The sequence below is a fragment of the Rhinolophus sinicus genome, chromosome 12, assembly GCF_057876585.1.
Source record: "Rhinolophus sinicus isolate RSI-liver-muscle chromosome 12, RSI-T2T, whole genome shotgun sequence".
NCBI lineage: Eukaryota > Metazoa > Chordata > Mammalia > Chiroptera > Rhinolophidae > Rhinolophus > Rhinolophus sinicus.
The window spans coordinates 33,473,073-33,500,312 of record NC_142512.1 but is presented as its reverse complement, the minus strand read 5'-3'; the positions used below and the strand labels follow the sequence as shown (position 1 = coordinate 33,500,312).

The window sequence follows — 27,240 nt, the reverse complement described above, 5'->3', positions numbered from 1 at the left end:
ACTTTAGCTTTTAGAAATTTTTTCTTTAAAAATAAATAAATAAATAAATAAACTGTGTATTAACCCAACCGTAAAACAAAATAATTCATTCAAAATCTTACTGAAAACTGAACTGAAACCACGATGAAATTAACGGAGATATTATGAACCTGAAACTAAATGAAAATTCATTTTAACAACTGTGTATGCTCAAATCCTCAGTTCATTACTCTTCTGACAGTAAGATCACTCGGCAGAGCTGGATGGGAATTGGCATTTCCCCAGGCTATGCTTCCCTAAGTGAGTGACCAGGAGTGAGGCTGCTTCTGGACTCAGACATTAATGGACCACACACTAATTAACAGCAGAAGGAAACAGTCCTTACAATGCATGTGAATTAAGTATACCATTAGCAGGCTTTCCTCTTTAGCTAAAGCCCTTCCACTGGGAAAATGTGCTCCAGAAGCCTCTCTTCCCTTTGCAACAGCAAAAAAAAAAAGCGGGGGGGAGGGAAGGGGGGGCGATGGGAAGAAGTCACCCTCACTTCTGCCTCAAAGGTAAATTAAAATGGCTCTTTGTATCAGGTGGGAAAAGAAAGTATGATTTCCCACATTAGGGAACCACCATTCAGGATTCAGGGCTCTATCCTCTAGATGTGTTACTCATATTTATTTCCTACGGGTTTAGAGAAGCAAGAATTAGCAATGAATGGCATTCTTGACTGCTCACAGGGGATTTGCCTTAAGCCAAACTCCTGCTTTAACTTTACACGGTACTGAAAGCTCCAGAAGCTGCTTGTATGACTGCCGTCAGAAAACTTCAAAGTTGTGGCAGACCCAGAGACAATGAGACAGGGAAGGCACACAGGTTGAGAGGAAGAAATTGAAGATCCAGTAATACCAGAGGCTCAAGGGACAGGATAATTCCAGAAGGGGTGGCATTAGGAAAAGAGCATGGACCATAAAGACCATTTTACCTTCTCTGAACAATGGATGGCTCCCAGAGGTAGTAGAAAGAATCCAAACCGGCCAACTAATCAGTCCCTGAACAGAATATTGCCACTCTGAATAACCTGCCTGTGCCCTACCTTTCAAAAATCAAAAAACTCATCTGTATTTCAGCTTAGTCATACCCACAGAGGAAGTATTCCAAAGCTTTGACCTCTGTTAGCACCAAAGGATCAGGCATGCAAATAAGTACTGGCTCCCAGGCCCTTTGCTGAATTATACTCATACCAAGTGCAATGTTAAGGGGACCTGCAAAATATCAGAAGTGACTTTAAATGTACCTAATTTTTCTGAAACCCTGTTATGGAGAGCTTCATGTAGAAATCTTGCATGCACATTTCAGATTCCAAAGAACCGTCACACAAACTCTCCATTCTCCCTCCCCCTCTGCTCCAATCCTAAACATTAGTAATCCACCTTCTCCTTCTCGACTTACTGGACATTCTTAATTTAGCAAATCTTGGAAGAATTTTTTTTTAAAGCATTTCATATCAGTACTTTGCACTCTTTTCCAAAGTGTTTTACAACTTATTCATGTAAGCCCAAACTTTCTCAGTTGTGAGAACAGTGAATATCAATCCTGACCCCATGTAAGAACCATCTGGAAAACTTGGGGGAATAAAAAAAAAAAAAAAAAAAAAAAAAGGCATACTTTGGACATACTCATGACCAATTCTCCGAGGATAAGGCCTCAAGTTTATATTTTAAAACTCCCCTGGTGACATTGATATTCATCTGTGGTAAGAACCCTGTACTAAAAGTTTAATGCTTATGTCAGACGACAAGCAACAAAGGATAGCTGACGCTTCCAAGTTTTAATGGATGGTTGTCTGCTGTCCTGTGTTACCCTCGCAAATGAAACTGGGCATTTTGAACAGAGTTTCATATGGCAAAGCTAAGCAGGTGTATAAGCAAGGGACTCAGTGTTAGGATTTTAATCCCTGAATCACTCTGTGAGATTACGAACCATACTTTGATCTCCCTGCAGATCCCCGCCCCAAAAAGCAATTTGGAGGAGGAAGCTGCAAAACAGAAATAATCAAAATGCTGCAGCAGGAAATCTGACAGGAAACATACAGCAGGAGAAGAAAAATATCAGGCAGCATTCATTAAGGTCCCCAACGCCCTGAGAAATACAGCTTTGAGGGCTAGAAAAATATCATCAATTATAGTGCTAGTATGTCTTCTAACCTGAAAGAAACTATCATAGTCAATATGCTGCTGGGATGCAGAGCCTCTTATTCTTGTTGTAAGGATATATTTCGTCTGCAAAAACACCAAAGTGTTTGTGAGCAGGAATTTGCCTCGTGAAACTTACTTCCCACTCTCAAGCCTCCTACCCCAGGACTTACTAGTGATGAGAGCATTATGGGATGGGTGGAACTCCGGGGGCACAACTTTGCTCCTTCCCATCACAGATAAAGAAATGAATGTTTGCTTGATTGTATTTGTGAAACAAAGACCTAGGCTGGTAACTGGCTTTCCTGAGGCCTTGTGATGACAGCGAAAGTTAGGGACAGAATAAGCGCAGATTAGCCATCACCAACCTAAACTGGACTGGCAACATTTCCTGCCTACTTGTGTTCTCTTTCTTGACACCTTTCTTCCCCACTCTTCACACGGATTATATTGTGTTTCCCCGAAAATAAGACCGGGTCTTATATTAATGTTTGCCCCGGAAGACGAATTAGGGCTTATGTTCAGGGGATGTCCTCCTGAAAAAATCATGCTAGGGCTTACTTTCCGGTTAGATCTTATTTTCGGGGAAACACGGTATCAAAAGTTGTGCCCTCTCCTCAAATGTATACACAAAACTGCATCTCTTACCTCATAGCTCCTGTCCATTCATAGCATCTATAATACTTACTTATAATTTTGGATTGCAGATGACCCTTGTGGCCACTCCGACCCATCTTTGTATCAGGACTTATCAGCATCACTAACAATGAAAAATTCCTTTATATTTTTTTGCCTGTCTTTCTCTTCATATTTTTATTCAGCCCTAAAGGGATTTAGTGCTTCAGGTAATTTTCTTGACATCAGGTCTCATCAAAAAAATCTGAGTTAGACTTTGTTTCTGTGAATAGCTTCTCTGGGGGCAACAGTTCTCCTAAAAAAAAAAAAAAATTAGATAAGGATGAAACTGCATTGAATCCTTTTCTAACTGTAAGGATGACCTATTGCATCGATCTTCCACTCTTTTCGGGCCCAGGTGATTCTGGTATTCAGCAGAGATAAGACCATGTACTAAAAGCCTAGTGCTTAGCTAGCATGGCAAAATCCCAGTTCTCTTGGGATCCCTTTTTCCAACATTACCATCACAGGCAACAATCTGGAAATGTTGAACAGAGTCTCACATAAGAACTTAATCAGGTTAGCTTTCTGAATGTTACTGTTCCATGGAAATGTATTCATATCAGAGAGTAACTTTATAAAATGCATGTGAATTAAAGCCTATCATTTTTAATTGTACCAAAAAAAAAAGAATTTTTCCACACATTAATGGCATCTTAAGGATCTGAAGGCAGAAACTAGACACAGACTTTATACCCTTAACAAAAATTATCTCAAAATGGATCATAGACATAAGTGTAAAATGCAAAGCTATAAAAACTCCTGGAAGACAACATAGGAGAAAATTTAGATGACCTTCTTGGGCATGACTTTTTAGATATGATATCAAAACACAACCCATGAGAGAAATAATTGATACACAAACTGCATTAAAATAAAAAACTTCCGCTTTGTGAAGAGAATAAGATAAGTCACAACTGGAAGAAAATATTTGCAAAAGACATATCTGATAAAAGACTGTTACCCAATAAATACGAAGAACTCTTAAAATTCAACAATAAGAAAGCAAACATGAGACAACATGGATGGACCTTGAGGGTACTATGCTAAGTGAAATAAGTCAGACAGATAAAGGCAAATACCACATGATCTCACTTATATGTGGAATCTAAAGAACAAAATAAATGAAAAAAACAAAACAGAAACATACTCATAGATACAGAGTACAAACTGATGGTTGCCAGAGGGGATGGGGGTTGGAAGGCTGGGTGAAAAAAGTGAAGGGATTAAGAAGTACAAATTGGTAGTTACAAATAATAGTCACAGGGATGTAAAGTACAACACAGGGAATATAGTCAATAGTATGGTAATAACTACATATATACCAAACTAATCAGGGAGATCACTTTGTAAATTATATGTGTCTAACCACTATGCTGTTCACCTGAAACTAATATAAAATAATATTTAATGTCAACATTAATTGAAAAAAAATCATATATGATTCAAAAATAAAGAAAGCAAACAAGCTGATTTAAAAATGGACAAAATACCCTAATAGACATCTCACCAAAGAAGGTATGCAGATGACAAATAAGCAGAGGAAAAATTGTTCCACATCATCTGTTGTTAATAGAATTACAAATTCAAACAGTGAAATATCACTACACGACTATTAGAATGGCCAAAATCCAAAACATTGACAACACCAAATGCTGGGGAGGATGAAGACCAATGGGAACTCTCATTCATTCCTGGTGGGAATGTAAAATGGTACAGACACTTTGGAAAACAGATCGTCAGTTTAGGTTTTTTTAATTTAATTTTATTTTTTATAAAACTATATATAACGTTACCGTACGATTCAGCAATGGTTCTCCTTGATATTTACCTCAATTAAATAAAACTATGTCCACACAAAAACTTGCACATGATTGTTTATGACAGCTTTATTCATAATTTCCAGTTCTTGGAAGTAACCAAGATGTCCTTCAGTAGGTTAATGGATAAATTAACTCTTGCACATCCAGACAATAGAATATCATTCAGTACTAAAAAGAAACGGCCTATGATCCATGAAAAATATGTGGAGGAACATTAACTGCACTATAAGATTCCAACTATATAACAATCTGGAAAAGGAGAGATTATGGAGACAATAAAAAGATTGGTGGTTGTCAGGGGCTGGGAGGGAGCAGCGAGGGAAGAATAGGCGGCACACAGAGAATTTCAGGACAGTGAAACTATTCTGTATTGCACTACAATGGTGGGTACCTGTCATTAGACATTTGTCCAAATACCAAGAGTAAACCCTAATGAAAATTACGGACTTTGGCTAATAATGATGTGCCAAAATAGCCTCGACGGTGAAACAAATGTACCTCTCTGGTATGGGATGCTGATAATAAGGGAGAAGTGTGTGTGTGTGTGTGTGTGGCGCGGGGAAGGGTGCTTATGGGCATATATTAGAACTCAGTATTTTTCTGCTTTATTTTACTGTGAACTTAAAACAGATCTAAAACAAAATATGTTAAAAATGGGCCAACCAGGGTAAAAAACAAAAAATTGAATTCAAGTTTAAAAAAAAAAGAAAGAAAAATAACAAGGCACACACACAAACATTAAATATTGGCTCTGCTCTCCCTTAGGAGTAGAGCAATTTAAATAGACCTGGGGAAGGGGGCCTGTGCTTCCACAAGAAGGGTTTTATGTATCAGTTTTTTTAACTTTGAAATATGCCCCTGGACCCCTCAGCACAAAATATAAAAGCTATAGGCTTGGGTAAGACCTTCACTTGAGATTTGTTTATAGTTTTTCCACATGAGCTTCTGTCACTCTACTTAGGTTCCATCAGCCATAAATTTTCCATCGGAAAATTCCTCTTGATTTCTGAACATGAAACCACTGCAAGCTATGAGCAGTTTGGGATTTCTTTTTCAATTTCCTCAAGACCAAGGAATATGCTGTACTACTTAGACTATAGCCATGTATTAGCAATCTACAGTTTCTGCCTTTGATGACTGACAGCTCAGTGAGGGGAAAATAGTATTTTGAAAGCTGCGGGAATTCAATTATCAGCTCTGCTCTCATGGGCTCTCTTCCAAGGTATTGGGCCTGATTAAAGGAAATGTTACTTTTGGAAGTGTGCATTGCTACTGAGCAAAGGCAAAAAAAAAAAAAAAAAAAAAAAACCACCAAAAAACAGAAAACAAAAAACAAGCATACTGTATGATATATCTGTGTTCCATATTAGCCATCCTGCATCTCGCTATTTGTTCACATTTGTTTTCTTTCATTGCCAGAAGTGAAATTGTGGGTGTGGGTGTGGGTGTTGAGTTTTTATGCTGCGAGTTTCCAAATATATAAAATCCAGATATAACTGAATCATTCATTCCCCTCTTTTATAATCATAAGTCACCCAAAACAGATGAAGAGACCTCTACTTGCATAAATAGGTATGAGACCAAGTGTAGGATTTTCAACTGAGACAGGAAGTTACAGTTGTTATAGATACAGCAACAAAAATCATGGTCCAAGGCCTACAATTTAGATATTTAGAAGTCAAGAAGAATAACACTAACAATAAGAAATATGAGTCAAACAACAGAAATAGAAGTAAAACAGAATAACACCCACAAAGTTTGAGACTGTTTACTTCCTCTCACATACATTTGAGGAAACGGAGAAGATCACAGGGGGGTAAAATGTGTTTAAAAAGGGAGGCTGCTTGGCCTCAAATCTGCAAGCAGATGAAGGCTGTTTTTTAATGATATAAGAATAATTAGTGCTCACGCAGAGAGGAGACCGAAGTCAAACTTATATCTTAAAATCAGTGTTGTACTAATGCTCTCTGTTAATGAAAGAAGGCTGGAATACCATGTAACTGACACTCACTAGCTGATGTGAGGGCTGTGGGAAGCTTGTTTCCAAGGAATGAACAAGAAGCATCAAAACCTCATAGTCTCACCAGTCAGAGCCTAGACCAAGCTAGACAATGGTTCAGTGACTGGACTCCCAGTATTCCTACAGGTCAAGAATCCTGAGCTGTCCCTATAAGATCTGGACTGTTGGAGAAACCTCAAGGACTTGTGTAGAGACTACTATACAACAAACAGGAAGAGAAATATGAGTGTAAATAAAACAAACATGAGACAAGAAAGGAGAAAGAGGAGGGAGGTTCCAGTCAAAATATGCCTGTAAATCAAAATTTAAAAAAAAAAAAAAAAAAATGTGATAAACAATCATGCTACCAGGGCAGTCAACAAAATAACTTATTTTTTTAAATAAGGAATTTTACATTTCCTGCGGATATAAAGAGAATGTCACTCATTGAAGAATAAAAAATATTTTTAAATAAGTAGTCAGAACTAAAAAAGAACAAGTTTATAAGCAGAGTGATATAGAAGTCATTGAGATTGAAAAGCAGGACTGAGGAACTCATTCAGGATGTAGGTTGGATAACTTAAAAGGTCAAAACTTGTTCAGAGCTATAGAGAATTGATTAGCAGACACCAATGTTTATTCAGGGGGCATTCTGTAAGAAGAGAATAAAGAGAATGGCAAAGAAGTGATACTGGAAAAGATAATGTCTGAGAATATTCTGTAACGTAACATATAATTCACAGACTAAACCATCACACAGAGTGCCAAGTAGGAAAAAATTATAATAAATTTGTAACTATACACATTTTAACAAAACTACGGACCATTAATGCTAAAGACGAAATATTAAACATTAGCAGGTAAAAAGACAAACTGCACACATGTGGATGATGACAAATAGCAGACTTCTCATCAACAACAATAATATATGCCAGAACAGAGTGGAGTAGTATTTTCGAAATATTAAGTGAAAATAAGTAGCAGCTGAGAATTCTATAGCCAGTTAAATTCTCATTCAGCAGTTAGAATGAAGTAAGAAAAAATTAAAACCTATCAAAATTAATGGGACTTTTTCATTCATAAACTTTCTTGAAAGAACTACTAATGGAGGTAGTTGACTTTTCTTCGACATAAAGAAAAGTCAAGAGTGTAGGAGTCTGGTGCAAAAAGAAAAAAGAAGTGTGATAAAATGAAATATATTTGTAAATTTAATTTAATATTGACTGTGAAGTAATAATAACTAATTTTGTTTTTAAAACTCTTAGAAGAAAAAAGCATGGAGTAAGGTGTTAAGAGTGTTAAACCACATGGGGATCCTTAACTACTTAAGAGGAACAAAGTGGAACTAATTTTAGGCTTGTTAGAAATATGTTCAATAACGTGTATACTACAATTTTAGGTGTAACCAGTAAAAGTATTAAAATTATGACCTCAAGTTTACAAACCAGAAAAGGAGAAAAATACATTTTAAAAAAGAGAGGGATTTAAAAAAACTTTACCTAGGCAAATGAAAACTTAGAAAACAAATAAATGCGTGAATAAATATTAATCTCAATAAATGCTAAGAGAATACTTCTGTTACAATACAGTCTCTTACTTTGACTTTTAAAACCCAGCTGTATGCTGCTTGCAAGAGTTCCTTCTTAAACAAAAAAATCACAAAATCCTTAAAATAAAGTAGGAGGTATGGGCAAGGTAGGGCAAGAGAAACAAAATAAGGCTGGTGTAACAATATTAATACCAGACAAAATATAATTTTAAGAGACGGACATCAACAGTTATAAAGAGTGGCATTGAAATAAAAAGTAATTCAATAAATCTGAATTTAAATCATTATTTCACTAACAGTCCAGCCTAGGCACCTACTTACAATGAGACAGAATTCATCTGCTTGCAAAGCTCAAGCATCTTCAAGATGTTATCCTCAGGAGACCACTGGTAGTTATCTCATTTCTGTCCTTCTCATGCTACCTTATACAAGGTCTGACAATTAAGTTTGCAAACATGTTGCAACAATGGTGCTAACTTTTTTTGATATTAGAGGGATTATTATGAATTTGTAAAAACTGGACAAACAGTTAACCAAGTTGACCATTTGGAAGTGCTGAAAAGGCTACGTGAAAAAATTAGATGACCTGAACTTTTTGCCAGCAATTCATGGCTCTTGCATCATGACAATGCCCCAGCTCACACAGCACTGTCTGTGAGGGAGGTTTTAGCCAGTAAACAAATAACTGTATTGGAACACCCTCCCTACTCACCTGATCTGGCCCCCAATGACTTCTTTCTTTACCCGAAGATAAAGGAAATATTGAAAGGAAGACATTTTGATGACATTCAGGACATCAAGAGTAACATGACGACATCTCCAATGGCCATTCCAGAAAAAGTTCCAAAATCGCTTTGAAGGGTGGACTAGGCTCTGGCATCAGTGCATAGCTTCCCAAGGGGAGTACTTCGAAGGTGACCATAGTAATATTCAGCAATGAGGTATGTAGAACTTTTTCTAGGATGAGTTCATGAACTAATTGTCATACCTCGTATGCTTCAAAACTTGAAGTCTGCATTTTTTTTTTTTTTAAAGAAAGTACCCATTCTTACATGTTGAAAGCTCCCATGGTAAATTTAAATAATTAAATTATTAAAGATTTAAATAGCTCACCACAATACATTAAGCAGTCCATAGTACTAAGACATTAAACGGTTGAAATAAAATTTTGCTTCGTAAGGTTTGTCTTAGAGAACTGCCTCATAACGGCACAACCCAAATAATCTACTGGAAAAGGAAAAGAGAAAATGATTCTTTTGATATCTCTTTTTATGATGATAATTCTTGACAGAATAGCCATTTTATCAGTAAATAAATCCCTAAAGGGGAAAACGGATATTGAATCTCTCGCTCTCTCTCTACATTTTTTTTCATAGAATCCTCACACGTTGAATGAAATTTGGATTAAAAAATAATAAACTGCAAAGAAGATATCACCACAGAGCCATTTAATTTCTTTTTGCTAACACTCTATTTTTCTGTCTAACACTCCAGAGTGAAGGTAAAATACAGCATTATTGCCAGGAACAGTAAAACAATTTCCCCTTTATGCTACCACACTAAAATGTAATTTAGATGTAAATATAACTTTTATTTCCAAATATGAACTTCACGATGCCCTACAGACCACTTGTTCTCAGGGAAGACACACTGCAGAAATACAGTTCAAGAACACGCTTTAACACTTCATCCGTAGTATCCTGGCTGCTGTAATGCCTGCGATTCCACATTTCACAACACACAAAACACAAACGTCATAACGTGTCTCAGGCAGATAGATCTGCCTTTCATTATCAGCATTGATAGGGCTCCTCTAAAACACAGATTTTCCAAACAAATTGCCCCTGGGTTTTAGGTGGTAGTCGGCTCTTGCATTGCAGTCAGTTTTACTTCCTCTGTCAATCTTTGTTCTGTTCACCACTTCCACTGATTCTACCTAATGACATGTTTTCATTTTTCCCTGGCTGGACTCTCACACAACAGTCTCTCAACAGGTCACCCCTCCCCTCTGCCCCAGCTCCCATCTCCTTTGCATTATAGACAGTAGTATTTCTAAGGTGCAAATGGGACCATGTTGCCACTTTTAAATTTAAGTCGATGCATAAAATAAAAAGTGCAAAAAACAGAATAGGGTTGAAACTCCTTGGTATGGTATGAAAAGACTCTAATGAGCTAATGCTACAGTATGTTTAGTTTCTTCACCTTCCCCTGCCCTAAATGTCTCTCCTTCCTTAGCCATACTGATTTAACAACTTCCCCATAAGCACATCAATGTCTTTTACCTTTCTATATCTTTGAGCATTCTATTCCCATAGCTGAGACTCCTTTAATCTCTTAAAATTTGCTCTAACTCCTTACAGCACCTTCTTGCGACATTCACAAAAGGAATTAAGCATCTTCTACTTGGTTCCTATGCCATAGCACATGTACATCCTTGTTTTGATTCACTCATCTCATTATTTAATAGGTCAGGTGGATGAAAAATCTAGAACTAGCTGCCAGGATGAATTACGATTATCAGAGCTAGGCAACTTGACACAGTAAAATGCAGTTAAGGTCAGATTTGAGTGAGTCTCAAACCCAAGTATGTGGAGATTCAATTGCTCAAGTTTCATCTGCTTCATGTTGGTGCTGGACATGAGGATTTGGCAGGTGGTAGAATGAATCTGAGTGGAGAAGAGGATTTAGAAGGAAGAGGTAAGTTTGAAGACTCCTATGTCTCCATCTTGGACCAGAAATCTGAGACTATATATTGAATACGATATCAGACAGACAACTCTCATGACCATGAGCGATTTATTTATTCTCCCTGAGCCTCGTTTTTCACAAAGTTAATGATACTTCCTATTTCATAGTTTGTTGTAAATGTTTAATAGATAATTGTATTTTATATAATAATAATAATTATTATTTTATTATTATTACTATTATTATTATTATCATTATTTAATATAGTCTTGATCCAGTTCTAAGGCTCTAGCTAGAAACTGGTCAGTTCCCCTTCTTGAGTAACTGATTAAGGCTACATTTCAACCACTTTCCTTATTGAGGTCTCACAAGCTAGGGCCATTTAAGGACCCATCTTAATTACCCTAGGGCCAGATGTCAGATGGCTAGGGATTGCCCCTCTGCCCAAGAGCCCAGGAATGTTTTCCATTTAACCATTGCACAGGAAGCTCAGAAAACTAACTAATCCCAACCCCCTTGCTATACATAAACTGCTTCTTTTAGCCCCGGCTCTTACCCTGGGGGCAATTCCTTGTGTAACCTTGTATGGCAGCCTTCTCTCATTTGGAACGCTAAGTAACAAAAGGTTCTACCTTTCATCTATTCAAGTGTCAGTGTGTTGTATCCCACTGTCAAAAGAATCTTTAAATTTTATAAATCAATAACAATGTTGAAAATCAAGCACAAAGTAGATCTCTTTCTTTGCAAATGGAAGAACAACGGTGGCTATCATTACACATTTTTTTCTATGAATTCAACAACAAGGCCAATTATAAGTAGAGCATAGACAGACTTTAGTGGTTTTTTTTGAAACCTTCTGACATACCATCGATATCCTTGCCACTAGACCAGTAGACCGGAGAAATGTCTACTATGTCAGCAAGATGGTCTCAAGGGTACTTCTACAGTATTGCTCACATAGTTTAAGAAATAATAGAAATGCCAGTCATAGAAACCAACATGGTACATGATATTTATGGCAATCGAGATGATGGAGGGCTTTTTACTTCTTACACTTGTTCAATCCCACATTGCATATTAAAATATGCATAATAAATTGCATTAGGAAAACATTATAAGATTGGAGAAAAACCACTGCCATAGCAGTCATTCTGAAAATAGACTATCAACCAATATTCACTCATTGGGAACATGGTAATTAAAACATCATTCTGTTGGAAATATTTTTGGTAGATTATTTATTGTAAAATTTCACCTAGAATGTGTTATTTACATCACACATGAAAATTTATCTTTATTACTATTTACCCTCAGGTATTAATTTTCTCTAGAATACAAAATATAAGAGCAAACCTCTAAATAGGTGCTTATTGACATCACCTGTGGCCACTTAAATTTATTTGTAATAGATCTGGCTTTTTTCCCCAACACTCTGATGTTAATTATAATAATAGTTATAGACTATTGATCGAGCACTTATAATAACAGACACTATGTTAGATTTTTTTGTTTGTTTCCGTGTTTCAGCCTATTTAATCCTCACCACAACCCTAAGAGGTAGTTGTATTTGACAGTTTTTGTTTTCTTTATTTTTAAATAGACTTAGAATGTAAGATGCCCAGGTTCCCACAGCAATTAAATACAGAACAGGATTTGAGTTTAGATCTGCTAACTCCAGAACTTAGGTTCTTAATTATTATATTATGGTCCCTCAATGTGCGCCCTGAAGTTTTTCTAATGATATCCTTTTTCCTATATGTAACGTTTATCCCCAGTCTTCATTCTCTGAAACGAGAAGCAAATAATTCTGTACAAAACCACCATTGGTTATCCCTCTTGAAATTCACTTTATCTTGCCTTAGAGTGATTTTATTTTTCTATTTTCTATGTGTGTTTCTATTTCCTTCATCCAAATAATTTCATCTCTTCTTCTCCTTTTTCTTCTTCCACACAAGGGCTTTCCCCAAGGCCAAGTCCTTGGATTTTTATTTTAACATCTACTTTGTCTTTCTTATTTAACCCTGGTATAAGCCTTCAATTCTATGCTGATTACCATTTTCTAAAAGGATACTTTTGCTTCATAGTCCTATTACCACCTCACACTCAATAATAACTAATTGACTGCCCTTCTTGTATCCATATGTACCATTTTTATTTTATAAATCTATTATTATTATTATTATTATTATTATTATTATTACTATTTTGCTGTAGTAGGGCAAATAACCCAATCTCCGTGCCTCTGTGTTCTCTCCTTAAAACAAACAAATAATCTAGATAATTTCTGCAGTTCCTATAGGCTTTAGAGTTTGATGATTCCTTGTTCCAATCCATGGGAGATTTACCCTCTTTTGAAATTTTAAAGTCGTGGTTTTGAAGTTAGTCATAGTTGGCTCTGTAAGAGTCTGTCTTTGACTAATTGAAATTGGAGGTCTCATAAAAGAAATGTCTGATAAATGCTCAGCCTTTGGTGACTTATGTCCCGAACCATCCCATTATACTAAACTTATATCTCAAACCACCCATTCCCACTTGGAAATTTCTGTTTCCTTAAATCTCTCCATTTTTGAAAAACTGAAGTGTGTGTGTTTCTATCTCCATCAGTGCTCAATATGGCTACTTACTAGCCTCATCTCCGAGTCAATTTCTTGAGCACTTATTTTGTACTCCATTTTCATTTCAGTCTTTTGGCTAATAGCCCCTGAACCCTTGCAAATGTATCTGCCTTGCAGACTTCCAAACTGAAGCCGATACATTCTTAATGGTTTCTTCTTTTTTTCATTTTCCACATCATTTACATTCTTCATTTGTAAAAACTTCTGACCAGGTACCTACACAAACTGCTTCCCAGTGTGCTCTCCCCGCCAATCATTTTGAGTTTTACTTTTCAGTAGCTTTCTCAATGTATTAATTTCATTATGCTCCTTTCCTTCATAATTATATAACTCCCAATGTCTACAGATTAAGTAAAAGTATGATTTCAAAGCCATCTACCTCAGCTATCCAAATGTATCTCTATCTACTCCTCAAAACACAGCTAAAGATGTTGTTTTAATCATCTGTCTTCTCAACGTTCTCTAAAAAAAAGTATAAAGAACTCTGTAGTGGCACTATGGTGCACCGCTGAGTTCCTTCTTCAAGGAAAGACTTTTTGCCCCCGTTGTTTGATGTGCTGTTCTAAGACAGCTTTCCATTGTCAGTATATGCAAAGATAACATCAGCTGCATGTAACAACCTTGCCCAAGGTAACAACCTTGCTTCAGTAGCCCGGAACCAATGAGAAATTAAGGAGAGTATAGAGCAGTACCAGCCATTTTTTAAACATCTTGATTAAGATAGTCTACACATCATTAAATATGCTCATTGAAAGTGTAAGCTTCAATTATTTTTAGTAAATGTATAGAGTTATGCAACCATCACCACCATTCAGCTTTAGAACATTTATATCACTCCAAAAATATCCCTTGTGCAAAACTGGAATGAATCCTCACTCCCACTCTAAGTCCTAGGCTACCACTGATCATCTTTCTGTCTTTATAGGTTTGTTTTATCTGGAAAAGTCTTATAAATGTTATCCTACAACATGAAGTCTTCAACTGCACCCCCATCTTAAATCCATTCTCAATGCAGCCAGAGTCACATTTCTAAAACTCACATATCATTGTTATATCCCCAATTTATATCTTTTGTATCTGCCTACATAGTCGAAAATCCATTGTATGTAGAACATGGAAGCCTTGACATTGTCTGACTGGAGCTAATATTCTCACCCTACCTCCCAACACTCCCTTACAATTCAGGCATATTTGTGTGAATTTTCTGAATTCTGTGCATATTTTGCCTATTTTTTCTTATCTTCTAAAATCCTCAAATATTTCTTCACTTGTGAAGCATCTCTAAACCTACACAGTATTCAGTACTTTTCTTTTAGTACATAATTATGTCTGATTCTTACTTGTAGCACAGATCACATTGTATTTCATTAATATTTACATAAGCCTTCTCTTCTACTAAGTGAACTTTTTGAAAGTACGGGTCATGACTCTTGCAAATCTTTACCCCCTGATACAGCAGAGCTTCTGGTCCATAATAGGTAATAGATGAATGTTTGCAGAATAAATGAATGAATAAACCGATGAAAATTGAAAGCAGTATATTGATGACATTAGGATGAGGAAAATGGAATAAGTTGTTTCTAATCATTGATTATACGCTTCAAGTCAATGCCCTGGATCCTGAAATCCTTAATTATAAATAGGGAACAATTCATGTGATAATTTCAGAACTGTTGTACACTTCCCTGTCTGATAGGAAACTGGGGTTTCACAATGTAGGGATTGAGGTTGATAGCTTCCTTTGACTGGGCTCTCAAAATTTTTTGAACAGAGCAGAATCAAACTAAATGCTTGATTGTTTGGAACAGAACAGAATCAAGCTAAAATGTGGATAGGCAGCTCTTGAAACCATTATTGAAATTACCATTAAGATTCAATTGCAGCATGGGATCTTTAAAGGAGTTACCAAGACAGTATTTCTCAGTTATAAAACCAGGGCTTATCACGTTGAAAAACATGGAAACTATTCAAATTCTCTCCCCTTTACTTGTGGGTAGAGTTATTTTCACATCCGCTGCTTTATACCGGCTACATGCACAGAACCGAGAGATACATTGAAGACCAAGTTTAGTGCATTCATCCTCAGGAAGACCATTAAGGCTATCTATTGAGATATTGAATTTAAAAGTATAGTCCAATCAAAAACTAGCTAAGCGTTATCTTTTGTGCATAAGTGAAACACCATGATCTATATTCAACAAAGACACATGATTATTTCTGCCATGTCCAAGAATATAAAACACAGAAAATAGTTACTCCAATGTTCTTTCGGGTCTTTCTGTTAAATAGCATATGTATATTCTGACAGGCAGATTGTAAGGTAAAAATCTTATATTCTGTCATTTTTTAGTGTTTAACGTACCCCGTGCCCAACATAACAAGGCCTGTCACATCATTATGAAATTATTGGTAAGGCTCCCGATTACTTTTCTATTGCCGCTCTAACAAATTACCACAAACTTAGTGGCTTATAACAACATCCATATATTATCTCACAGTTACATGGTTAGAAGTCTAAGCACGGTGTGGTTCCGTTGCAGGCTTGTGCAGGGTCTCACGAGGTCTAAATCAAGATGCTGCCTGGGCTGGCCTCTTATCTCCAGGCTCTGCTTTTAGAGTCACTCAGGTTGTTGGAAGAATTCAATACTTCGTAATTCTAATTCATTTTCAAGCAAACAACAGCATGTTCAATCCCTGTTCTTCAAATTCTGACTTGCTCTACTGCTGCCAGCCAGGGAAAGATTTGATAAACTCCCATGTGATTAGATTAGCCCCACTTGGATAATCCAAGATAATCTTACAATTTTTAGTTCAAATAATTGGTAATCTTAGTAAAATCCCTTTTGCTATGTGTTCACTGGAATAACATCAGGAGGTTCAAATGACTGGGGCCAAAATCCTTCCGACCCCTGGCTCTTAACTTGAAATGAATATAAGATATTACATGGGACATCCGATTCTTCTATTATTTTTTTAAATCATTGCCCCCATAGCCAGTGGATACTAATATTACTAACAATAGAGCTAAATGAAACTTAAATATACTGCGATGGCTTCTTGGCCCATTTTTTCACCCCTTAACATCCAGTAAGACATCTGTAATCCAATAAAGAATGCAAATGGAGATATTGGGTGTGATATTTATACTTTACATGTATTTGTTAAGGATGTCATCGACAGCCTCTACTGAATCATTGGGTTTTTGAAGTCATTATTCCCACTTGCTAATGACGCCATGCAACATTTTTAGTGTGAGTTTTAAAAAGCTCTGCCTTTATACTGTTAGAAAAATCTAGTGAGAACTCTGAAATTTTCTCTCTAAGTATATTTATATGTATGCATATAACCTACAGGGGTCCCTAAGTGTGCTTTGCTTAAGTGAAAGTGAGATAACAAACAGAGATTGATTGGAAGAAGGAATAGGAAATAATAATTATTATGCCATGAATTTAATTTGTATTGTACTTTAGCACCTTAAAAATCCTTTCATATATACCATATTAAAGGCTGACATAAAGACACCTACACAAATAGTTTTATTTTTCCTCAAAGCAACATTCTTGTGTTCACTTTACATAGTTTCTATTAAAAAACACAGTCAATATCACTGAAAGATCATGTGAGTTGAAGTTTGTTTCTTCATTTCTTAAAATCCAGGCGTGTTAAGTTGTATTGTTCAATATATATTATATTCTATATATCTAGCCCTGTTTAAGGTTGATGATGTATTTCTGACACAACTACAATGTTTTAAATACCTTTTGTGTCCTAATTAAAATAGGAAAATTGAGATTGAGAGAGTGCAAACTTTGGATTTAAATACTAAAGTCTAAATCTGTCTCATGCTAAGACTCCACTATGTCTCCCGATTTGGGGTTTAAAAATCTGATGGATGTGGCCATTGGAAGGCAAATTAAAAAAACAAAAACAAAACAAAAAAACAAACCACAGTTAAGCAGTAAGGATGAAAGCCACTCTGATAACATGAAGTTTGGCCTAAGTGGACTTTGGAGAAACAGAACCATCAAGTAATCACTTATAAGAAGTTTAGCAGCCATAAAGCAAGATGTAAGGTGACAGGGTGAAGAGGGAAGAAAGGACACCAAAACATTCCTTGTGTTGTGTTTTCCTTCTCAGGATAGGGACTGTCTGAGAACGTTTGTAGCCAGAGAAAAGCAATTGAGAGAAACAGAGTTTCCAGAGAAGAGTCAAAGATGGAACAAAGTCAGAGGAAAGATGAAGAGAATAGAGTAAGAAGCTTGAGTGCAGACGTTTTCCTCAGAAAAGAGAAAGGATATTTATTGTCCTTACAAAAGAGGTAAAGGAGGCCACGGCATTTGTCATTTTGAAGCAGGGGAGGCTTAATTTGATAGCTTGCACTGCATAGACTTCACTATTTAGGTGACATGAAGAGGTAAGAGGATCTGAAAGCTGTGTCTTTTGCAGTTCACATAAGCCAACTAGTGGTGACAAGCCCCACATAGAAGTAGAAGAAGATTGATTAGTGTATTAGTTACAAGTTCAGGTACTACAGTGAGACTGAGTATAAATCCTGGTTCTACCATTTAAACTCTATTGAGATAAATTTCATGTACCATAAAATTCACCTATTTAAACTGTATGGTTCAGTGCTTTTTAGTATGTTCACCGAGTTGTGCAGCCATCACCACAATCTAATTTTAAACATTTACAATTCTCCAGAAAACAACCCATTAGCAATCATTGCCCCTTTCCCTCCCCTCCCCCACTTCCCAGTCTTGGCCCCAAACAACCATTAATCTACTTTCAGTCTTTATGAATTTGTGTCTTTCTGACATTTTACATAAAAGGAATCACACAATATATAGACCTTTGTGAAAGCTTCCTTCAGGATTTACCACGTAGTAGCATGCGTGTATCAGTCTTCATTTCTTTTTATTTCTGAATAATATTCCATTGTATGGATATATCACATTTTGTTTATTCAATCACCAATTGATGGACATTTAGACGTTTTCCAATTTGGGCTTTCATAAATAATGCTACTATGAACACTTGCTACAAGTGTCATATGGACATATTTTATTTCTCTTGGGTATATACTGAGGACTGAATTACAGAGTCATATGGTAACTCTGTGTTTTCGAACAGGGTCTATCATTTATCCTTGTAAAAGTTATTTAACATCACTGATATTCAGGCTCCTAACCTTCCAGTGGATGCAGTGATTGTACTTACATCCTAGGGTTTGGCAGAGGATTAAATCATATAAATAATGTAAAACTTGGCACATAAAAAGTGAGGAGGAGATTGGTTTTATTTTTACAACATGACTGGGTGCGTAACAACAAAAAATACTTCTAGTGTCTCTGGTGTGTGTGTGTGTGTGTGTGTGTGTGTGTGTGTGTGTGTGTGTGTGTAAGAGAGAGAAAAATTGAGAAATTGTGACATGCATGAGTGTGACACTGCCTTGGCTATTGCACACAATTTCTAGCTAGGTCTCTCTTTTTGGATCCCTGTAAGTATTTTTAAATATTCTCTTTAGAATTTCTTACTAGTTCAGATGTCTTTCCGTTTTGAGCTAGCCATTATTGCCTCACCCACTCTCTCATGTCTTTGTCCTTCCATCTGTGAGTAACTTGCAACCATCCTAAATCATCCACTAACCTGGGGAGCCCGTGATAACCATCCACTTCTAGCAAGAACTATTTGGTCTTAACTTTCATCGTGGTAATGATACTTCCTTCCTTTTCTTTATTTTTCTCTTAGAACTGGCATTTCCAAGTCTATACTATGATGCTTTTAGCAAACAACCATATTTCTGTCCTCACCTTTTTCAGACCACTCCTAAGAAGTAGGCATGGGAAAGAGAGTAACGCCTCAAACTCACCATGACGAAGAAAATAAATCAAAAAACAAATAAACAGGTCATAGCAAAGACCTAAAAGCAGGCTAAAGTTACTGAGTTGTGTAGTTGTGTGTTTGCCTTGCAGTTGCTCTATCTAAAGTATTTCTAACAGAATGTTTTATAGTAGAAGCTTGAGGCATTGCAGAGCTGATATGTCTGTCCAGAGAGTATTATATTTTGACTGCTGGCACTTCCGGTATTCTGCTCTTCCGGTTGCTTCAGTCCTTTGAGGTATTTATATTACTTCAGGATTATATTCAAGCTCTTGAACCTAGTGTAGACAGCCTGTTATGATCTTGCTTCTGTCTACATTTCATAGGGCAGACTCTAGATGCCACACTTCAACTAAAATGAAGAATTTCCAGTTCCCTCTGAGCACTATGCCATGTCCACTTCATCTCCAAAGCTTAGTACGTGCCGCTCCCTCTCCCAGTAATACAGGAATGCTCTGAGTTAGGAGAAAATGAATTCTTATGGCACATTAATTCAGATTTATATTCAGGAATGCTATTGCAAACAAATGCTATATCAAGTACAAAGTAACCAAATAGGGATATGTCATACAGGTTATGCAAGGGAGCCCTTTTAGCGCTTTCACTGTTTGTTTGTTTGTTTTATTAATTGGCTTATTCGGCCAACCTACCAATTGTTCTCCTTTTCTCCAGTGATTTGCTCAATGCCCTCCCTCCACCCCTCCATACGTTGCTTTCTCCCTCCTGTACACAGCATCAGAGTGATTGCCGCCCCACTTAAAATCCTTCCACTGGCTCCCAGGAAGAACGTAATCCCCTTGGTGTGGCCACCCTACACTTCACAATCTGGCTCCTGTGTCAACCTCCAGCCTCATTTTTCACCATGTTCTATCTGCACACTGAGTTTCAGCCGTACTGAACCCAACCTGTTCTCCCCTGACTCATGACTCTGTGCCTTTTCACATTCTTCTTCTCCCTAGAATCCTCACACCTGGTGTTCTAAGCACTGGAGATTTGTAGTAAATAAAACCAAGTCTCTGTTCTTTTGGTAAGTGAATCAATTATAAGGTCTCACCCTATCTGCTCATGTCGCTTCACATTATTATAGCTCTTACTGATCTTTTACTCTCTATACTGTTATTGTTTTGTTTTGTTTCGTTTTGTTTCATTTTATTTCTCCTCAATATGGGAGTTCCTTGAGTATGGGGATTGTGTGTTCCTTATTGCTATTTCTTCAGGGCTTTATATATAGATTCTGGGAAATCATGAGCACTTAATAAATGTTTACTAGAAAGCAATGAATTAACACTGAAGATCCCAGGACTCCCAGCATCAATACTGACTTAGTCTAATTTGGGCTAATGCTTGATGAGATTCGCTTCATTGGTACCCAAGCCATATAGGACCGTGGAATGAGGTTAACAAGGCCCTGCCAGACTCAGCAAAGGGGGCCACACCATGTACTAGCCAGCGCCTCTTATTAGGATGGATACAACGTTTATTCCGTCTATGCATTGTCACTCACATCTGTGAGCATATTCCCTCACAGAATGGAAAAGTTTGCATTAGGTAATCTCTTGGGTCGCTTTCATCAGTAATACCTTATTGATAAAATGAATTAGGAAAAAAACCAATGCATTGTCTAAAAACTGTCAATGCAAATTATATATATGTGAAAAAGGGAAGCATATGTTGGGGACACTTTTGAAACACTGAAACAATCCATCCGTTTCTTAAAATTTTACTAATTATTCTTAACAAGGCATTATTACAACAAAACATTACACTTAGATTCTCCTAGCAGTGAAAAGACTTTGCTAAAGAAAACTAATGAAATATCATCTTCAAATAGTTGCCATATACAAAACTTGGGGGGGGGAGGTGCTTTTTGTCTTCATATGTCTTTTCAATTTTCATGAGCAGTATTCAAGAATTAATGATAATTAAGTGCCTGCACATACACATTAAGCAGACAGACTTTTAATTTTGATGTACTTTTGACAAAGATGTTGAAATACATCTTTTCATTGCTTAGTATTCACTGCCTGTCTGGGCATGAAATCATGAATTTTATGATGCTAGAGTTCAAAGCCATTTTTGTTATAAGTTTTGTTATAAGTTTAAAAATAAAAATAAAGTAAAACATGAACTTTTGATAAAGCATTACATTATTAATTACTCTTTGCATGAATTAACTCTGGAGAATTTTATTTCTTGATGAAAGTATATTTGATTCAAGGTATACTGTTAAAAACTTCTACCCTGACATGTGTTCTCCACCTCACCTCTCCACTTTATAATAAAGGAAAAAACAAAACAAAACAAAAAAACAGTTGCTTTAGAGCCATAGGAATTTAGAGAGGCTAAGGACAGTAGAGATCATCTAATTAAACTCTCAAAAAAAAAAAAAAACAAAAAAAAAACCCTACGTACAGAATCCTTTACAGTTGTCAATTTAGTTATCTAAGAAGTTAGGAGATCATAACCATATTACACACCAGTTCATTTTTGTTTAACAACTCTAACCCTCATAAAGACTCTCTTTCTGTGGTTTCACACTGTGCCTTGCTGTACCCCTTACTTATTGGCAGGAGTGCCCCTTTTTGCATTCAGCAGTCAGATGGAGAACCAGTCCATCCGTTTGGGGTAGGCTAACTACTTAGCAAAGTAAACTGGTTCAACAGGGCAGAGGTATGTTGCTATCAACTGAAACAGGTAATCTCACAACCCTTTTATTCTTAACTAATTGAAAAATATATCAATTAAAAAAACAAATTCTGAACATTATTGAGAATGCAGATTTTTTATCCTGGAAATCTTTATGTAAATAGATTGTTACTGTGAGAGCATTCAAGACAGGTATCATAAACCCACTCTAACCAACTGAGTCATCGGGCTGCCCTTCCAGAAGCTCAGTGGCAGCTCATTGTCTTCAGTCTAGTTGTGGAGGGCGCAGCTCACTGGCCCATGTGGGAATCGAATAGGCAACCCTGTTGTTCAGAGCTCGTGCTGTAACCAATTGAGCCATCCAACTGCCCAAGGAAGATGTTCTTAAAAGGTCCAGAGGCAAAAAAGAAAGCAACAACAACAACAAGAAGTAAATGAATTAGTCAAAAGTGAAGAAAAAAAGTCCCTTGTCATTATCAAACTGTATTATTTTCGATTCAGTTAAATGTGTTGATTCATGAAGGTGAGTGCACACATGGAATTTAATATTAATGTAATCTTGCTTACATGCCCATTTTACCAAACCTGCCTGATAATCTGGTGGTATAAAAAGTAAATGTTCCTGCTAGAAAGGGGTTGGCCCCCACTAGAAAGCAGAAAAGGAAAGTTGAAGATACCAAGCCAGTCAATGTCCAGGATTAAGAATACCTTTACCTAGTGATACTAGTTATTTGCACTATGTGCCTCAAAGCTTTATCAAGCATCTTCCGGTCTCCCCCTATGACCACTGTGAATCCACAGGCCTGAGAGGTAAATCCAAGCCCTGGACAGCATGCTGTTCTCAGCATTGTCCCTCCCTTCATATAATTCCTCCTTCAAGATCGTTTTGTAACGAACACGCTTGTGTTGCTGCTCTCTCTATACTGCTATCTCGTCAATTCTCTCCCAGGAAGCAGCTCAATCACTCTTGTAAAGAGGCTTCTGAATTGGCATCCCACTTGACCACGCTTCTACTGTTATGTGTGAAAAGCAAGGGTAAACATAACTCAGCAGCAACCTACAACAACCTGCTTTGAAAACATTGGCTTTTCACTATTAATTTCATTCAGAATAGTTGAACTCTGTCATTAAAAGAAAATAAATTTATGACAGGAACACTTACATTTATTAACAAATACCTGTTAATAGACTGTTGCAGAAGCTTTTTCTAAACTTTGCAAGTTGTTTCATTTCAACTGCATTTGTTAAAAAAAAAAAAATAGATTTAACCTTTGAGTCAACTACTTAAAACTCACAAGTGTGGCTTACTCTGGGCAATTATTGAAGTACGTTTGAAGAGTTCGTGATGTACCAGACAAAGAAATGGAAACGTCTTTGCCAGCTGACTTCCCTATAATTGCTGTTTGGCCTTTCTTGTAAGGTCAAGTTGCATGCAAAACATTAGAAGCTTCTTGCTATCCTTTATCTGCAATGATTAGCAGAAAGCTCCAGTTTCAGCACTTTCCAACTCGAAAGCCTTTGTTTTAAAGATAAGTGATACTGTTGAGGTGGGTGGCAAGAGAAAGTCTAGGAGGATGACTTAAAATTGAGGTATTATTTGATGTAACTTTCCACTTTAGTCAAACAAGCCGTGGTAGAGGCAGGAGAACTATGTCAGTTGACAATAGAATATGAAACAGTTCTTTGTGTAGAGAACAAGATGGACTGTGCTGAAGAGTTCTCTCTCACACACACAAAATAGCATGATCTTAAGTGTAAAAGCAAACTGTGCCCTTCTTTAGAAGATTACAGCAATCACTGTGCAGAAAATGAAATATCAAATACAAGGGTGAGAAAATGAATGAGAATAGTGACCCCAGCTCATAAAATACAGTGTGGTAAAAAATTATCTTTCAGGCCCTCAAAGCAATAATGGTTAATAACTCCCATAAGGAAACTAAGCACCTCCTTAAGTCTTTCTGGTATCTTAACAAAGATCCTCATCTAGGTCCTTGATTTGATCTACTCCTCAAGTTGTGTCATTGCAATCGACCACAAAGGCAGTAGATTGTTTCTGGCTTTTATTCTGATTGATATTGAAGTGAAAACAAGTTTTGAACAGAAGACTCTTTTTAAAGGATAGCTCTGCTGTTGCTTAGCAATTGTCTTTTGGCGGGGCAGTAGGGGGAGTGGGATCAAGATTATAAGCAAGGAATCCATTTAAGGATGTGTTTTGAAATAATCCAAATAAAAGAACAAGGTGGCTTGAACTAGGGTAGTAAACGTTTAAGTGGTAACAAATGAATTTTGATTATATTTTGTTTTTAAACTTAGTGGGTTTTGCCAATGGATCAGATATAGGAGAAAATAAAAAAGGAGTTATGGATGTCTTCTAGGATCATTGTGTGAGCAACAAAAACAATAAAGTTCCCATTTACTAAAATGAGGAAATCTCCAGAAGGGGCTGTGTCTGTGTAGGTGGTGGTAGTGGTGGTGGGGTGTGAATTGGTGAACTTCAGGAGTTAGGTATGGAGCATAACTCTCAGATAAGTTTAAGAAGTCTCTCAGATATCCAAGTGGAGATGTTCAGTGGACAGTTAGATGTATGAGTCTATTGGGCAGAGAAGATGTCAGGGACCTCTTTCTTATTTTTGACTCCAATCTAGTAGGCATAGCATTGTTGAAACAAACAAAAAAATGCATTGGACAAAGTTGAACAGACAAGGAAAACTTTATTCAAGGCTATTGCAATAGGGGAGAGAAACCAGAATTGAATTCTACTAGAACAAGGAGCAGGGACATTTTTAAGAGCTGGGGTGGGGGAGGAGAGATCTTAGGCCATTAATTTCTGTTTGCTAATTATCCAAAGGAAAGGTAAATATTCTCTTACCTTCATGACAGGAGGTAGCTTTACAACTTGGAGCAAGGCACCCACAGTCAGGCTCCTCCCCTCTCTCAGAGACTGAAATCTTCCTTGATGGTTCCATTTCAAGGGGATGTCTCCCAGGTCCTTAAGAAAGATATTCAATAGTTGTAAAACTGACAAGAGTCTTTCAAAAAGGCTTACATCTCAAAGGGACAGAGAAATAATTTACAATTACAAATTTTCTAAAGTAAATGTTCTAAGGAAAGGAAAGGCAGGGACCTCTGGGGTTAGGCCATCTGGATTCTATAAGGGCAGGAATAAGAGAGAGGTCAGCCTAGATGTAGGAAGAAACCTATTCCAAGTTTGGTCAAGCTAAAGGAGACATTAAGGCTGTCTTGATCAGTCTCTAATACGGTAACCATATAATTTATGACTTAAGTCAGTGCACTGTGAGAGTGGAAGAGGGCACTATTATTAATTAAACTGAATAATAGGTGTAGGAAAGGACTGCTCTGTCAAATTTCAAAGGATGGCTAGTCTACCTTTACATTCTTCATGCAGCTTAGAGGAGAGGATGTTATAAGATGGAATATATTTGTGAAGATAAATAAAACTTAACCTTAAAAACTCTATCTGACCAATTACCAGGAAAAAGTATATTGACACCAAAGCTCTCTGAAAGATTAATCATGGAGACGATTCAGCCTGATTCCTCCTCCAACATCCAGCCCAGGTATCACTTTGTGTTGACGGCAGTTTTCTGTGTTTCTCAAAAAGAGGACTTAGCATTTTTCTGTTGTCTCTCTCCACAACAAAACTGGAACACACTGGGAACATGGACTTCCCCTTTAATCACTGTGACTTCATCACCTAACAATGTGCCTAAGTATACACACAACAAACATAGATTGATTGACATAAAGAGGAGGGTGAAAAAGGGAGTCAGCATGGCACCAACATGTGAAACTTCAAAGACTGCAAGAACAGTTATAAAATAAATAGAAATGAAAATAACAGAAGATGTGAATCTCACTGTTATAATATATATGGGATTCAGGTTAGAGTCTACAAGGGGGGGGGGGGAGAGACTAATATATTTACCTAATGGTATCCATAACGCTATTTGTTGCATTCCATTCTATATTTTCTTCCTGTGGAATGTGCTTGTTTCCCATTAGTGCTTCATGAATTAACCATAACTGCCACCAATGTAATTAAAATATTGATTGCCAAGAGGAAGTCAAGATTCAGCATTAATTCATTCAGCAAAATCTTACTGAGTCCTATTATATGTCATTCCTTGCAATAGGCTTCAGGAATATATATAATAGCAAGTAATTATCTTGGCTGCACCCAACTTGGGGGTAGAATTGAATTCTGAAATAGTGCAAAATATCAATTTATGGTTTCAAACCCACCATATATATATATATGGAGATATATTGCAAATTATCTTCTCTGATTAACTCTAGTTCTAAGCAGTGAGTACTCTCCAGGATATTTCACAAGTGGTACTTGCATGGCGGTATGTGGTTGCTGTGTCTGCGTGTCATGACCATCTCTTAATGGGGTCCCCGGGAGCCCAGCCACTGCCCAGAGAATTCACAAAATCATGGCTGCACCCAGTATAAATGTTGTGACTGTATCTATTCCATGAGTCCCCCTTCTAGCAGACACATTATTTTTCTTTCCCTGAACTCCCTGATATCTTTCACTTGACCTCATGTTTCTGCTATACCTGAATCTATCTTAATAGGGTGAATTAATTTCCCATTTGTGATATGATGAATCTGGTTATGATTTACTATAGCTATCATTTATCGAGGACATGATATGTGACAGGCACTGTGATGATCTTTGCATTAACCCCATGAGTGTGGCATTGTTGTTATCTCTAGTCTATATACAGGAATTTAGGTCATATAAAGGAGTTTCTCAATACCATTCTGACTCTGCGGCTCACATTTTTAAACTTGCTCTAAACCCAGGAATTTGCTGGCAGCCACCACTGCCCTGTCATTGTTCTTACCATCAAACACGTTGGTATTTCTGCCTCGAGCACCCACGTGACCTCACCGCTCTGGCCTTCCAGAATTACCCAGAAATGGCCTAATAGGTTGAATATGCACTCTTATGCCACATTGTAGGTACCACCTGTGTAACACCTAGAAACAACACATAGACACAGATTCCAACGCCTTAAAGAGTATTAAGTGATTCAGTTGAGTGCAAAGTACTGTTGAGAGAAAAGACGCTGAGGCTTGACGTTGTGGAGAAACTGTTATCCAATTCAAATGAGGTAGGGAGGGATTGCTCCAGGTATAGTATATGGAAGTTGGGGAAGACAGTACTACC

The 27,240-nt window shown here is 36.9% G+C and overlaps 1 long non-coding RNA gene across 1 annotated transcript in view; it reads left to right on the top strand.

The window, feature by feature from the left end:
* The window catches only part of LOC148756534 (uncharacterized), a 378,327-nt gene that overhangs the window by 278,155 nt on the left and 72,932 nt on the right, over positions 1-27,240 (top strand). The window lies entirely within an intron of this gene.